This window comes from Cnephaeus nilssonii (assembly GCF_951640355.1).
Source record: "Cnephaeus nilssonii genome assembly, chromosome: 10".
Classification (NCBI taxonomy): Eukaryota; Metazoa; Chordata; class Mammalia; order Chiroptera; family Vespertilionidae; genus Cnephaeus; species Cnephaeus nilssonii.
In genome coordinates, this window is record NC_137081.1 from 64,622,320 (window position 1) to 64,637,528 (window position 15,209).

General features: G+C 39.0%; 1 protein-coding gene across 5 annotated transcripts in view; it reads right to left on the reverse strand.

Moving 5' to 3' along the window:
* MBD5 (methyl-CpG binding domain protein 5) overlaps positions 1–15,209 on the reverse strand; it is a 410,559-nt gene that overhangs the window by 298,701 nt on the left and 96,649 nt on the right. The window lies entirely within an intron of this gene.

The following is a 15,209-nucleotide window of genomic DNA, read 5'->3' on the forward strand; positions in this document are numbered from 1 at the left end:
TTTTTTAAAAAATTGATTTTTAGAGAGAGAGGAAAGGAGAAGGAGAGAGAAGGAGAGAGAAGGAGAAACATAGATGTGACATCTGAACATTGATTGGCTGCCTCCTGCATGTCCCCTACCTGAAATGGAGGCTGCAACCCAGGCATGTGCCCTGACCATCAAAATGACAACCTTTTGGTGCAGGTGCATGGGACAATGTTCTAACCAACTGAGCCACATCGGCCTGTGCCAGACTTACCTTTATTTATTTATTTATTTTAAAAATATATTTTATTGATGTTTTACAGAGAGGAAGGGAGAGGGATAGAAAGTTAGAAACATCAATGAGAGAGAAACATCGATCAGCTGCCTCCTGCACACCTCCTACTGGGGATGTGCCCACAACCAAGGTACAGGCCCTTGACTAGAATTGAACCTGGGACCTTTCAGTCTGCAGGCCGACACTCTATCCACTGAGCCAAACCGGTTAGGACCAGACTTACTTTTAAAGTGTGTACTCATAGGGAGGATATTTTGGGGGTTGGGAAATTAAGGAGAAGTGGCATGAAATGAGAAGGGTAAGATATGCACCTAAAAATATTTTCTTTCTCAAAATAAAGAAGTCTGATAAAAAATAGCACATAAATCACAAAACACTTAGAAACAAAGAATAAAATTGAATTTTTTATGTTTTTTAAAGACCAGTTTGCAATATAAAATTATACTATTAATAACTCTTAGTGAAACATTCATTCTATGTACAGGATGACTAATTTCTTTTCATCTCAAATTTTAATAACAAGAATATTAGAAACTCACAGTTGGAAGGATGGGCAATCCCTCAGACCCTGTCTTAATTTTCAAGAAGAGAAGGCAGAGCTAAAAGGTTGACTTGCTAAAGGTTATAGTCAGAGATAAAAGGGCTAGGATCCAGAACTCCTCATTTCCTTTCAGATGTCCTTTTCACAGATAATTTCAAAATATTATTGACATAGTGTTTTTGCAACTTGCAGAGCTTTTCACTTGAGTTTTACAACATTATATCTCCACATAAATAATACTTGTGGGAGGTATTATTAACATTGCACCAATTCCCAAAAGGAACATATTTCAAATCTTTTTTCTAATAATTGAGAAAAGATGCTTGTATATGGCTATCTATTCAGAACAATGTCGTGACTATTCTTAACAATTCCATTAACGTGAAATACCTCTAAATTACTGTAATTATTTTAAAATTTACAACAAGTCACCAATATCAAAGATAGAGCTCTTTTCTAAAAGTCATACTTTCTGGCCCTACCGGTTTGGCTCAGTGGTTGGATCATAGGCCTGCGGACTGAAGGGTCGTGGGTTCGATCCCATACTTCCTACCTCCATTGCAAGCTCAATCCCCACCCAGGATGGGGCATGTGTGGGAGGGGAGGGCACAACCAATTGGTGTGTCTTTCTCACATTGATGTTTCTCTCTGTCTCTATCCTTCCCTCCCACTCTCTATGAAAAAATCAATGGAGAAAATATCCTCGGGTAAGGATTAACAAAAAACAACAACCACAAAAAAGAAAAGCCACACTTTCTGAAATTAAGAAAACTGTGGAAAAGGGAGGGGGGAAGCGGACATATTATAGCTTTTAAAAAATAAACCCAGCACACTAACCCAAAGTTTTTTTCTTCTTCTTCTTCTATTATTTTACACTCCTCTCCAAAATTACATATGAGAAAGTATTCTTATAACTGTTCATCAAAGCATAAAATTTTCTTAAGCAACAATATAATATTACTGTATTAACAAGTCTCCTGAGTACAGAGATTTTGGCTTGGACATGGAACAAGTTTAAGAAATTTACATTCTTCAAAAATCTTGCTCAGAATGAAGGGTAACAGGTTTCTATAAACTAAGTCTAGATCCACCTGAGAGAAAGGCTCATTTGTTATAAGAAATATGGTGAGTATAGTTATATTTTCATAGGTGCACAGCTGTTTAATTATATTAAGGATGAATAGCTTTTGTGGGGAAACCGTGACAAATTAATCCTATTGATAGCACAGCTTCTATAAGAAAATGTATTTTAGGTTCCTGCTTTGGAGGCTAGGAGAATGTCTTCCTCTCGCCTTGTCTATAGGCACAGAGATAACATGGAGTCTCAATAAATAAGCCCCTCTTTCCGTGGGCACAGCACAAACACAGCATTCCTTCAGGCTTCACAAATGGGATGCTCAGATCCAGAATGTTCCTAGTGAATGTGACAATTTAGACCATTTTAGTCACAGTAATTATAGGTTGTAAAGGGGCAAAAATAAAAATATTTTTCCTAACCTGTGAAAATCCGATCTGAATTCAACGAGCATTTGACTAAGTTTATAGTGTATGCCATATACTTTCCCAAATATAATGGGATTTAATCCTCATTAAAATCATCCTCATTAAACTCATGGCCTGCAGGCCACATGCGGCTCACAAATAAAATTTATTTATTTATTTAAAAAAATATATTTTATTGATTTATTTACAGAGAGAAAGGGAGAGGGATAGAGAGTTAGAAACATCAATGAGAGAGAAACATCTATCAGCTGTCTCCTGCACACCCTCTATTGGGGATGTACCCGCAACAAGGTATATGCCCTTGACCGGAATCGAACCTGGGACCCTTCAGTCTGCAGGCCGATGCTCTATCCACTGAGCCAAACTGGTTGGGGCCACAACAAATATTTTTGCAGCACAGCCAATATAACGTTATGTAAGAAATGTTTTAATAAAAATTTCATCACTTAATTTTTACAATATCCTGTTATAAATAATCTATATATATATCAAAGGCTAAGTGACCATCCGACCATCCAGTAGGTATGACCCGCACTGACCACCACGGAGCAGATGCTCAATGCAGGAGCTGCCAAGCTGCAGTGACTTGGCAGTGGCGGTTCTTGGGTGATACATCCCAGAACCAGAGAGGAGGGAGCCCAATTCAAGAGTGTGTCACCAAAGAACTGCCCTCTTGCAATCTGGGACCCCTCAGGGGATGTCAGAGAGCCGGCTTTTGCCTGATCCCCGCAGGCCAGGCCGAGGGACCCCACCTGCCAGAGGGACCCTGTTCACTCCACAGACACTCGTTGAGCCACAGCACAGCCCCAGGTGCGGTGGACCAGGGAGGGACCGTGAGAAGTTGGCTTCAGGGCATGTCTGGCCCATTCTGCCCAGTCCTGCCCCGCAGGCCACCTTCTAATTAATTTCTTTTCAATGTGCACAAATCTGTGCACAAGGGCACAAGCTATTAATAACAAACTACAATGTTCGCTAATGACTGATTACTATACTCATGTTACATTCATTTCCCTTATGCGCCTTACGCATAGGCTCACCATTTCACTCCACTAATACTAGCAGCGAACATTTTAGCAGCCGATTGCCATGTCATTAGTTTTAGACTGACTTGTTTGGTGTGCGCAACAGAGATTATTTCGCTTTCGGAGAACAAGAAAAATATATTTGCATTACGCTTATTAGTTTGTGCAGTTATTCAGTGTCTGTTAAGTTAATGTTCAAGAAAACATATTAATTTTTATTACAATGTCCTATTATTTTATGTTAATGATTAGTCATTTATTTCATCCCTTTATATTCAGCATGTCTGTACTGAAATAAACTTACATTTCTATGAAAATTGAAACTTTTGTTTTTTGGGGTCCACATAAACTTAACCTTGATTATTTGGCCCGTGTTAGCCTTTGAGTTTGACATGCTTGGTATAGGAGTTACTGTCCTCATTAGCAGATGAGAACACTGAGAGACTAAGAGAAGCCAAAGCTCTGGCCCTACATTGGAAAATTGCAGAGCCAGAACCTGAACCCAAGCCTAGTGCTTTCTTCCATTTTGTCACATTGCTTTGTGATACCTCTGATAATGGCTTACATTCATGTCAAAATTAAGATCTGTCACATTCTAGATTTATTTACTTACCTACCTGTTTTATTACAAAGTGATCAAGGCAACTTATAAAATACAGCATCATACAGAGTGAAACAAAAATAGGTACAGGAAACAGAGCTTATTCTTGTGTTATTTTTTATTATTGTATTATTTTTCATATGAACAACTGTAAACCTACTTTTGCCCCATCCTGTATATAAAATGGAAATTGGAACAAAGGAAAATTATGAGTGGGAAAGGTTTAAGTTTGAGAAAGAGTTGTAGGAAATGAATGTTTTTACATATCATTGTGATGATGGTACAGTAACGTATTAATAGATAGGACCGGCTTTACCAATATAATACTTTTTTCAAAATATCACTCCAAAATCATAACTGCATGGGATACTGGCAATGTTGTCAGATGTCAATCCCCTCTGGAATTCTCTCTGCTATGGGTTCCTCTCATTTCCAGCGATGTAGTTATCAACAATGATTCACAATCAGGCAAGGTCTCTCTGTTCACAGGTGACTAGGATGATGTGATGTCTAGGAACACTGCCCTAGGTATCTAGCTCCATTTACTACATCGTTTTCAAAGGTGGACATGTATTCTCCATTCCCAAACAGTAAATTACCCTCCAAAAAAGTGTAACTTGGGATTTGGGGGCTTCAGTTAATAGGATGGAATAATGCAGAAAGTCTATGGGATAACTAGTGCAATGACCAAGAACATTTACACAGATATTTTACTAACATATTCATTTCCAAAGAGATTTTAATTAAAATAGATCACACTCACTTCGATAAATTACATTAGTAAAATACCCAATTTTTTATTTTTGTTAATCCCCACCTAAGGATATTTTTCCATTGAATTTTAGAGAGAGTGGAAGGGAGAGGGAGAGACAGAGAAAAACATCAATGTGAGGGAGACACACTGATTGGCTGCCTCCTGCATGCACCCAGACTAGGGCCAGGGAACCTGCAACCAAGATACGTGCCCTTGACCAGAATCAAACCCGGGACCCTTCGGTCCGCAGGCCGACACTCTATGCACTGAGCCAAACTGGCTAGGGTATAAAATACCCAATTTTGATCGTATTATATAGTATGGAAACTGGAAGGTACATTATATAATATGTACAGAAAATGGTGGGGAGAAATCATTAAAAGTCAAATTTCTCCTAAGTGTTGGCACTTTTCAAAAACCAACTGTAAAATCCATTTCAAACACGTTTTCAATTAAATATTTATTAATTAGAAATCAATCACAGTTTTCTCCTGGGAAAAAGCAGTGTGTATCCATTTAACACAGTACAAAAACAGTGTACAATATAGCAATGTTTACAAGCCTGGCTTTTGGAACTTGTGATATGACAAATTCCTCATTACTGTGAAAAAAGCTGACATGCCCCACAACTGGGCTACAGGGTAAAGTGTCAAATGTGTCTGTCAATATTCAAATTCATGTGTCCTTGAAATAATGATATAGTGGAAAAAGTGCAAAGGGAAAGAAGTTTAACTCCCCCCAGCTCAGTCCCATTGGCCTGGTGTTATCCTGATCAGCACACACTTTGGTTTTCTGAGTAGGTTTGATGACTGTGGTTTACAGAGAAGCTAACATTCCAGGTCCTCTACTTCCAACCCTGTCATTGTAAGATCTTGCAAGGGGGTAAAATTACACCTGATATACATTTTCAATTCTCCTCTCTGCTCATCTCCTTACCAATTTTCCTTTCTTTTTTCCCTCTTTTTCTTGCTTCAAAGATAGAGACAAAATATGGTGTTGCTTACTTCTCTAAACAAACTAGGGAATAAATAGGCACCACTAGTTTGGCATTAAAATTTAAATATTATGACTGAACTATATCTATGAAGAGATAAGAAATACTCACTTATCAAAAGCATTTTCTGTATTGTTAAAAAAAACAAAACCTGGCTCTTGAATATACAAAATCTATTAACTCCAATGTAGGCACCTCTGCATATATAAATTGGATTTGTTTGTTATTTAGACTTCCACGTTAGCATTATATAGACATAATAGCTCCCCTATTATACTAACATTAAAGAAGACAACTTGGGGAGAAAGAGAGAAGATAACTGGTTCTTCTCCCTTAATTCAATATGGTGACATTTTAAAGTCCTACTATGTTCATGATAGGGTTTAGGTACTCCTGAGCATTTTAAGAACAAGGAGTTGGGGATATCAAATACTCACAAATCACCATGAAAGCAAAGGCACAGAAGGGGAAGAGTAATAAGTACTTTGCAATTTTTTTCCTTTCTTTAAGAAAATTTGTTTTAAATTATATTCAATATTATTATCTATTAGTTTCAGGTACACAGCATAGTAATATAAATCAAATTAAATTAAAGGTAGACTGAGATTCAAAATCAAATACTAAGGAACTTAGACGTTAAGTCTATTACTAACTATAACTTTAAACAAGTCTATTACTAACTATAAGTATAAAAAAACTCATATACTCCTCTGCTTATCCTTCTCAAAGATATCGCTACAATACATCTTATGTCTTGGAATGATCCCACTCAACAGCTTCCTATCATATTTCACATAACCTCTAGGAAGCCTACTCACCTGACCCCAAGATTGGTGGTTGTTCTCCACAGCATGTAATGACTACACTCTTGACATTTTTTACTGTAATATCAGTGTACTGTTACACAGCTACGTTAAACTTTGGGGAGTTAATATGTGTTAGGCACTGTGCTGAACTGCTTTATTTGTATACTAGAGGCCCAGTGCATGAAATTCATCCACTGCGAGGGGGGAATTACTCAGCCCGGCCTGCACCCTCTTACAGTCTGGGAGCCCTCGAGGGATGTCCGACTGATGGCTTATGCCCAATCCCTGCGGGGAGCAGGAGTAAGCTGGCAATTGGATATCCTTAGCACTGCTGTAGAGGCGGGAGGCTCCCGCCACTGCCGCTGCACTCTCCAGCTGTGAGCCCAGTTTCTGGCTAAGCGGCGCTCCCCCTGTGAGAGCGCATTGAGTACCAGGGGGCAGCTCCTGCATTGAGCATCTGACCCCTGATGGTCAGTACATGTCATAGTGACCGGTTGTTCCGCCATTCGGTCAATTTGCATATGCTACTTAACAAAATTTACCCTATTTTATGCATCATGAAACTAAGTTTTAGACAAATTAAGTAGTATCCTCAAAGTAACAAAATTAATAAATTGTACTGAGGAAGTCTAGCTCCAGAGTCCACACCACCAATCAATAAGCAATACTACCTTGCTTGATATTTTCATAACAGTTATATTAAAATCTTTTGGATATGAGAGCCCAAGATATCATGACAATACCATTAGCTTCATGTACACAGGGGACAAGTATACACCCAAATCATCTATGGAACATCTTCATACAGGTATCCATAACTTATCCGGGAAGACAGTGATTCATTTTGTCCACAGTTGGATTGGGCCTCTGTGTGTGTGTAGAAAACCCCACAGGTGTTTTTTTGATGTGTAGCTAAGGTTGAAGCTATTATATGTTACACTAGAGGCCCTGTGCACAAAATTCGTGCATGGGTGGGGTCCCGAGGTCTGGCAGGTGATCAGGGCCCGAAGGCCCTGATGGGGTCTGGAGAGGAGGTGACGGTCGCAGGGCCGGGTGCAGAAGGAACAGATGCCAGATGCCGACACTGCCCTTGGCGCCCCGCCACCCCATGGTTCCCTGCCTCCCGCCGCTCCTTCCCTCAGTGTTGCACCGCCACTGGGGGCCTGCGCCTGAGAGAGGGATGCGGGGCGGGGCCAGGGAAGGTTTTGATCCCCAGTTTGGAATGTGCAGGAAGCAGCCAATCAATGATTGTCTATGATCATTAATGCTTCTATCTCTATTTCCCTCTCTGAAACCAATCAAATATATATTTTTAAAATGCAAGGTTTTTAGAGGAAGAAAGGTAGGGCAAGGGAGCTATTGACAGAGGGACATTTGAGATCTTGCTCATATTTCAGATAGGATAACATAAGGTGGTCCTCAGGGGGTGACAGATGAGGAGTGGCAGTGGGTGGAGCAGGGCACTGTGGGGTGAGGAACGGGCTGCAATGACTGGGAATGTCTTGACAGTGACACTGAGTGTGTGTTGGGGCCATTGCTGGGATCATTCATCCCCAAGAGATTCTGATTCTGGAGGGGAGGAGAAACACGGAGATCTGCAGGCCTTTCTTAGCCTAGAAGGTGATGCCGGCACCAGGAGAGGGCTGCCCTGCTTCCCTACAAATGTAAACATGCAGTTATACTGCATGTGGACATCAGTCACATGGCCAAATCAATGCCCAGCCACTATTGGTGGCTGTGTCCTGCCACTCTCTGGCTGTGCTGTGGCACTATTGGCTGGGGGAGAGCAGGGGGGGGGGGGGAGAGCATGCCAAGCCATGCCCCCAAGCCCAGGTAGTATGCAAAGGGGAGGGCAGGAAGCTAGAAGCTGGAAGCCGGAGCTGACAGCTGACGGGGTGCTATTGGCCAGGGAGGCTGAAGCCACGCCCCCAAGCACACATAGTATAGGAAGGGGTGGGCAGGAAGTCGGAGCTGAGGCAGCCCAGCAGTGCTGCATTTGCCATGGAGCTGGACAGGGAGCAGTTGTTTATGCAACTGGTTTTGGAGTCAGAGGGGCTTTGTGGGGGCAATGTCCAGCATAGCACAGAGAAAAGCTATGCTGTGCAGTAGAAAAAGCACAGATTTATAAGCGGGGTACCCGTGTTTGAGCCTCAATTTAAACCTGTGCAAGCCAGAGCAGTCACTGCACTTTTTGTTTTCCTATTTGTAAAGTTGGTATATAAAGAGTTTTACTTTGCAAAGTTTTTGCGGAAATTATATGAGATGATGAATGTCACTGTACCTAGTGTATGACTGAACACATCGTAAATATATTCAATAAATATAATATTCCAAGCTGGTGACCACCTCCCCCCCCCCCCCATTCTATTTAACCTATTTATGTTGTAAAGACAATATAAACTGCCCAAGTAAAACCTCCCAATTCAGTATGTTAACATTTTTCTCCTTTCCAGGCTCTTTGTACCATGATGGTTAAGGCTCTGGCTATAATGAACAGACAGACCACTGACAAAATCAGAGCCTCCATGGCTGAAAGTCTAACTTAGAGGCCTGGCACTGCCTGCATCCGCCGCCACCCATCCCCAGTTCCCCGTTCCCTACCAGGCTATTGGAGCCTGCCGGCCAGAGGGAGGGACTGAGAGGTTGGTGGGCAGGGGACAGCTCCTGAGTTGAGCGTCTGCCCCCTGGTGGTCAGTGCACATCATAGCGACCAGTCGTTCCACCGTCTGGTGGATTTGCAGATTATTATTATTTTTAAATGGTTTTTTTTTACTGATTTTTAGATAGAGAGGGAGAGGGGGGGGGGGGAAGAGAGAGAGAGAAACACTGATGAGACACACTGATCAGCTGCCTCCTTCATGCCCCTATTGGGTATTGAGCCTGCAACCCAGGCATGTGTCCTGACTGGGAATCGAACCAGTGATCTCTTGGTGCATGGGATGACACTCAATCTACTGAGCCACACCAGCTGGGCTAACACTAGGTTTTTAAAAAATAGTAACCAGAAATAGAAAATTTAAAGCATTATTATAAGAAAACAAAAATGAATACTTTGATTCAAGTAATACTAATTTACAAAATTATTTAATGATGACAATATCAATCTATGTGTCTAAAAGAAAAGGAATACTAAAAATCAAAAACAATAATAATGCACAAAATATGAGAAGAAAATCCCTGCAAAGTTTTCAAAGTCAGAATTAAAGATACCACTAAATTAAAAATGCAATTAAAAAGATACAGCTCAGATTCATACATCAGATCTACTTGGGTGGGATAATCTGAGAAAAGCCGGAGATTCCTTTGCTAAGAGGTACTGAGCACTAACACAACCTGGTGATTTAAGTGAACTATAAATTAATAATAATTCTTTCCTATAAATCTCATATATTTGGTCAAATTAATTGAGCCTCCCTTTAAATTAATTAAATTCACTAAACATATATTAAGTGCAGCTGAGTGCCGGACACTATGTTAGAAGTTAAGGAGACAGAGACAAAACCAAAACCAAAAATATCATAGACCCTCAAAGAACTTACACCATTGGAGTTTAACATATAAACAAACTATTCCAGGTTGAGATAACTGCAATGAAAAGATCACACAGAAGTGGGCAGTAGCACAGAAGAAGAAATAATCAGTTTATGTTTGCATTTTCAGGGAAAGATTCCTATAGAAGATGACATCTGAGATTAATTTTGAAGGACAAAATGAATTCATGAGGTGGGCAAGGGCCAATGAGCATTCCAAGCATTTGCTAAGACCTGGAGACGTGAAATTTCTTCCTTCTGGGGGGAGTGGAGTAATTATAAGTGGTTCTGCACTGATGGTATATAAAGATGTAAGAGCAGGGCCTGTGGGAGCTGCCACTGAAGAGGCAAAAGTCAAATTAAAATACCACCTGTGCTACGTTAGAGAGCTGAAATTTAACCTAAAGCCAATAGGGAATCATTGGTGGGTTTAATTCTGGGAGATAAATTATTACATTGAAGTTTCAAAATGATCATTTTGGTGACAAATGGATTAACTGAACACACTAATAGGACCTGAAGATATGCATGATGTGGCTCCTTCGTACTGCTCTCCAGCTTGATTTTGAGCCACTCTCCGCTTTTTGGCATTCAGTTCTATTTTCTGGGCACTTGCACAACTGGTCTCTTTTCTTGGAAACTCTTCTCTCCTTGATGTTCTAACTCCTACTTATCTTTTAGATTTTAAGAGGAATATAATTTCTCCTAGAAAGCTTATGCTAACTCTCATAAATCAGAACTACCCACCAGCTATGTGCTACTAAGACAGCTTGCATTTCTCTTCTCAAAGCTCTTATTACACTGTCATGTTATTAACTGACTGTATGATTTTCTCCCCAGTTACTGTAAACTTTGTAAGGACAATGATCATGACACACTTGATGACCATTATACCCACAATACCTAGTGCAGGGCCAGGAACACAGAAGTTGTTCAAAAATATCTCGAGTAGGTGCTGAATATTTGGTGTGAGACTAGCAGCAAATCAATTGAGTGACCAGTGATAGAGGCCTGAACTAAGGTAAAAGTAGTGAGACTGAAGGACAGACAGAAGAGTAACATAGGAGTTGAAATCAATAAAACTTGGTAACTTACTAGTCATAAGAGGAGGAAAGGAAAGGAGAATGACAGATTAAGTAGTAAGGGATAGTTTCTAATTTTTAACAAATGGGTAGACATGACCAACATCACTGTGTTCCCTGACCTCTCTCCTAGTGCTCTCCCCCTCACACAAACCAGGTACGGTGGCCACCTTATTGTTTCTCTAAATGCCATGCACACTCCTGCCTCACAGTGTGCAGGTTTTGTTTCCTTATCCTGAAACAATCTTCCTCCAGAGAGCCACGTGGTTTGCTCCCTCACCTCCTCAGGTCTTTGCTCTGATGGCACCTTTTCAGTGATGACTTTCCCAAGCATCTTACTTAGAACTGCAACCCTTATCTTCATCTTGGCTCTCAGGTCTCTTCCCTGCTTCATTTCTCCCCACAGAATTTATCAACATCAGATACACAATATACTTTGCTCTGTCTCTTCCACTAGAAACATGTTCCTTAACAGGTAAGTATTTGTTAATTTGTTTACTTCACTACTGTGTTCTCAGGTTAGCAGGCAGTCAATGAATGTTTAATTAATTGATTAATGGTCGAATGAAGTAATAAACAGTGTTGCCCATGCAGGCATAGAGAGGAAAAAAAATATGTACAAAATGGTTACAAGTTTATTTTTAGATATGTGCAATTAGAAGATGTGTCTAGGTTATCTAAATGGTGCTTGGGGGGAAAAAAAAAGGAAAGAAAAGGTTTCAGCAGGTCCCATGAAGCATATTACATATACCGAGAGACAATGTGTAGAAAATAAAAGAAGATTAAAAACCTATGAAAATGGGGAAACATGAAATATTTAAGGAGTAGGCAAAGGAAGAAGAGGAAGCAAAAAAGTCTGAAAAGGAATAACCAAGAAGTAGGAAGAACACTAGAAAAGGAGAAAAGAGATAATTTCAACATGTTGAACAGTATCACATTTAATAGAAACAAAAATAAAGAGAAGGACCCATAGAATTTCATAATTTCATAATGTCGACTATGTAGTTTTAGAGGAGCACAAAATAATCACAAGAATAAGCTCCACTTACTGAGCACCTACTTACATGCCATGCAAGGTGTTTGGTGATTAAAATACACTATGTCACTAATCCTCTCAGCACGCTGCCAAGTAGCTATTCTTTTGTCTAAATGTTATGAAACAGACTTAGCTCAGAGAGGTTGAGTGGCTTTTGGCTGCATAAATGAATAACAAGTGAAGAAGTTAAGGTTAGAGTCATAATAAAAATATACTTTAAAATATTTTGTTTATTTGACACTGTTGATATAAATTCCAGATTCTTTTTCTGGGGGGAGGGGGGTGCTTGCCACTTTAAACACCAACACATATTTTAAAGATCTAAAGAAATTAAAAAAAATTATTATACTTGATTAACTCAAGAATGCCATTATGAATATCAATTGCTGTATTTATGCCTTTGGAAACTCTGCGTTGCCTAGAGTTTTTGCTTTTATGATGAACGGCACACTACAATAATTTATTTTTTTGTATTTCTGTCTTCATTTAAAAATTTTTCTACCTATAGGCCAGAAAGTGCTATACACACATCATTTCAGGTAATCCTCAGTACAACCTTATAATTTAACTTCTATTATTAAAAAAAAAAAAAAAGGCATAGAGAGGCCAAATAACTTATCCAGTGTCACACAGCCAGTCCCAGCAGCAGTTCTAAGTCTCTGAGTCACATTCTTAATTCTGACTCAGCTATTTTCCAGGCTGATTTTCTAATGCAGTCCTTGGTCACTTTTCAGATAGGCCTGATTTCTAGATAATTGCAGATGGAAAAGGTTTTGCCCTAAATGAACCTGAAATATTAAACTTCCAGAACATTTAATTGGAAAAAAAAAAAAGTCTTTTAGAGTTTTGGACAAATTCTAACAATTTGAGGGGGGCGGGGGGGAATGGAAGCATGTGACATATTAAGCTTAATTTTACCTGCCTATTGTTAAATGCTTACTAACACAGAAAACCTTCACCATATGTGAGTGCTTTGTCATAACAGTTTAGTAACTTCATTCATTTCTTATTTGCTGCCAAAACAAATTACCACAAACTTATGGCTTAGAACAACACTATTGGCCACCTTGTTCTTCTGTAGGTGGGCTAAAATCAGTGTTGGAAGAGCTGCACTCCTTTCTGAAGGTTCTGAGGAAGAATGTTTCTTTGCTTTTTCCAGTTTTAGAGGCTGCCCACATTCCTTGACTTGTGGTTCCCTTTCTCTGTTTTCAAGGCCCATAATGGCAGGTCAAGTCCTTCTCACATGAAATCACTCTCAGCTCCTGTTCTGCCTTCCTATTCCATTTTTAAGAGCCCTTATAGTAACACAGGTCCCACCTGTAATCCAGGGTAAACTCTATTTTAAGGTTAGCCAGCTAACCTTACTGCAGTGGTTCTCAAAGTAGAGTGCTCCAGACCAGCAGAATTAACATCATCCTTGGAATTATATTAGACTTACGAACTCCCAGGCCACAACTTTGACTTAGTGAATCACAAACTCTGCAGTTGAGTCTCAGCATACTATGTATTGACAAGCTTTCCACATGATTTTGATTGATGCAAAAATTGAGATCATTGTTTTATTATAACTCAACAAAGTAACAACAGGATTTTTCCTTAAGAGGGAAACAGAACTAGACAAGCTTATTTTCAAGGTTTTATGGAAAAATAAACACTAAAAGTTTGGCATGAGATAATAAAATTTTAGTAAGTATGTAAGGTGCTAGATGAGTACTAGACTTATTGGGGGATCACTTCAAAAGTGATATAAATGTCTAACCACTACGCAGTATACCTGAAGCTAATATAATATTGAATATCCACTATTATTGAAAAATTGTAAAAATTAAAAAAAAAATGTTGGCATTAGAGAAGGGATAATCTGGCCAAGAAATCAATGGAAAAGAATGATGACTCCAGAAATATTCTCTATAGGGTGGCATGTTAAACAGGGAATGGTGCAGATACAACTGGTTATCACAAACAACCAGACAAATAAATACATAAATGGATCAATATGCTTCTGGAAGAAATTATGGATGAATGTTTATAAACTAAAAAGCAAAGGCCTTTCTAAGCGAGTCATAAAACCACTGGAAGACTGGAAAGTTTGACATTTTTTAAAAAATTAAAGAAAAAATATTGTAAGTTATGCCAAATAATCAACTAGAAAAAAATATTTGTAATATATAAAACAGACCAACCATCCAATTCTCTTAACTCACAAAGAGCTATTATAAATAGCCGAAACAGGTTTGGCTCAGTGGATAGAGCGTCGGCCTGTGGACTGAAGGGTCCCAGGTTCGATTCTGGTCAAGGGCATGTACCTTGGTTGCGGGCACATCCCCATTAGGGGATGTGCAGGAGGCAGCTGATTGATGTTTCTCTCTCTTCGATGTTTCTAACTCTCTATCCCTCTCTCTTCCTCTCTGTAAAAAATCAATAAAATATATATTTTTTAAAAAGAGCTATTATAAATAAAAACTTAGTAAAAAAATAAATAATATGAAAAAAGTCTCTCTAGGAGTGGTGTGTTTGGTGGTGGAAGAAGATTTATAAGTATATGGAATAGAAGAAAATTAAAACAATGAAGATATGTTTTTCATCTTTAAAATGGCTAAATGTTTGACAATACAATGTGACAAGGGTGAGGAGAAAGAGCAATCTCCTTTACTACAGACAAAAGTATAACTGATAACATCCTTAGAGAGGTAATTTAGTAACATCCATCGAAACTTAAAAACAAATACATCTCACATTTCATAGGTAGAAATTTATCCTATAGTAATACCAGCACACATGGTCAAAAAGATGCAAATGCAATAATGTTCACTCCATCATTGTTTGAAATAACAAAATAGTAGACCAACTCAAATATTTGTTCCTAGAAAATGTAAAATTAATGGGACTATCCACCCATGGAATATCAAACAGCTATAACAACAATGACAAACTGAGATAGTTCCATGTATCAACATGGATCAATATCTAAAGTAAATTACCAAGTTAAAAAATGGCAAAAAATATAAAGTATATTTGTATATGTATGAAAGGAAATATAGATCTTATCTCTTACATATTCATGCTTCTCTAGGCATATAT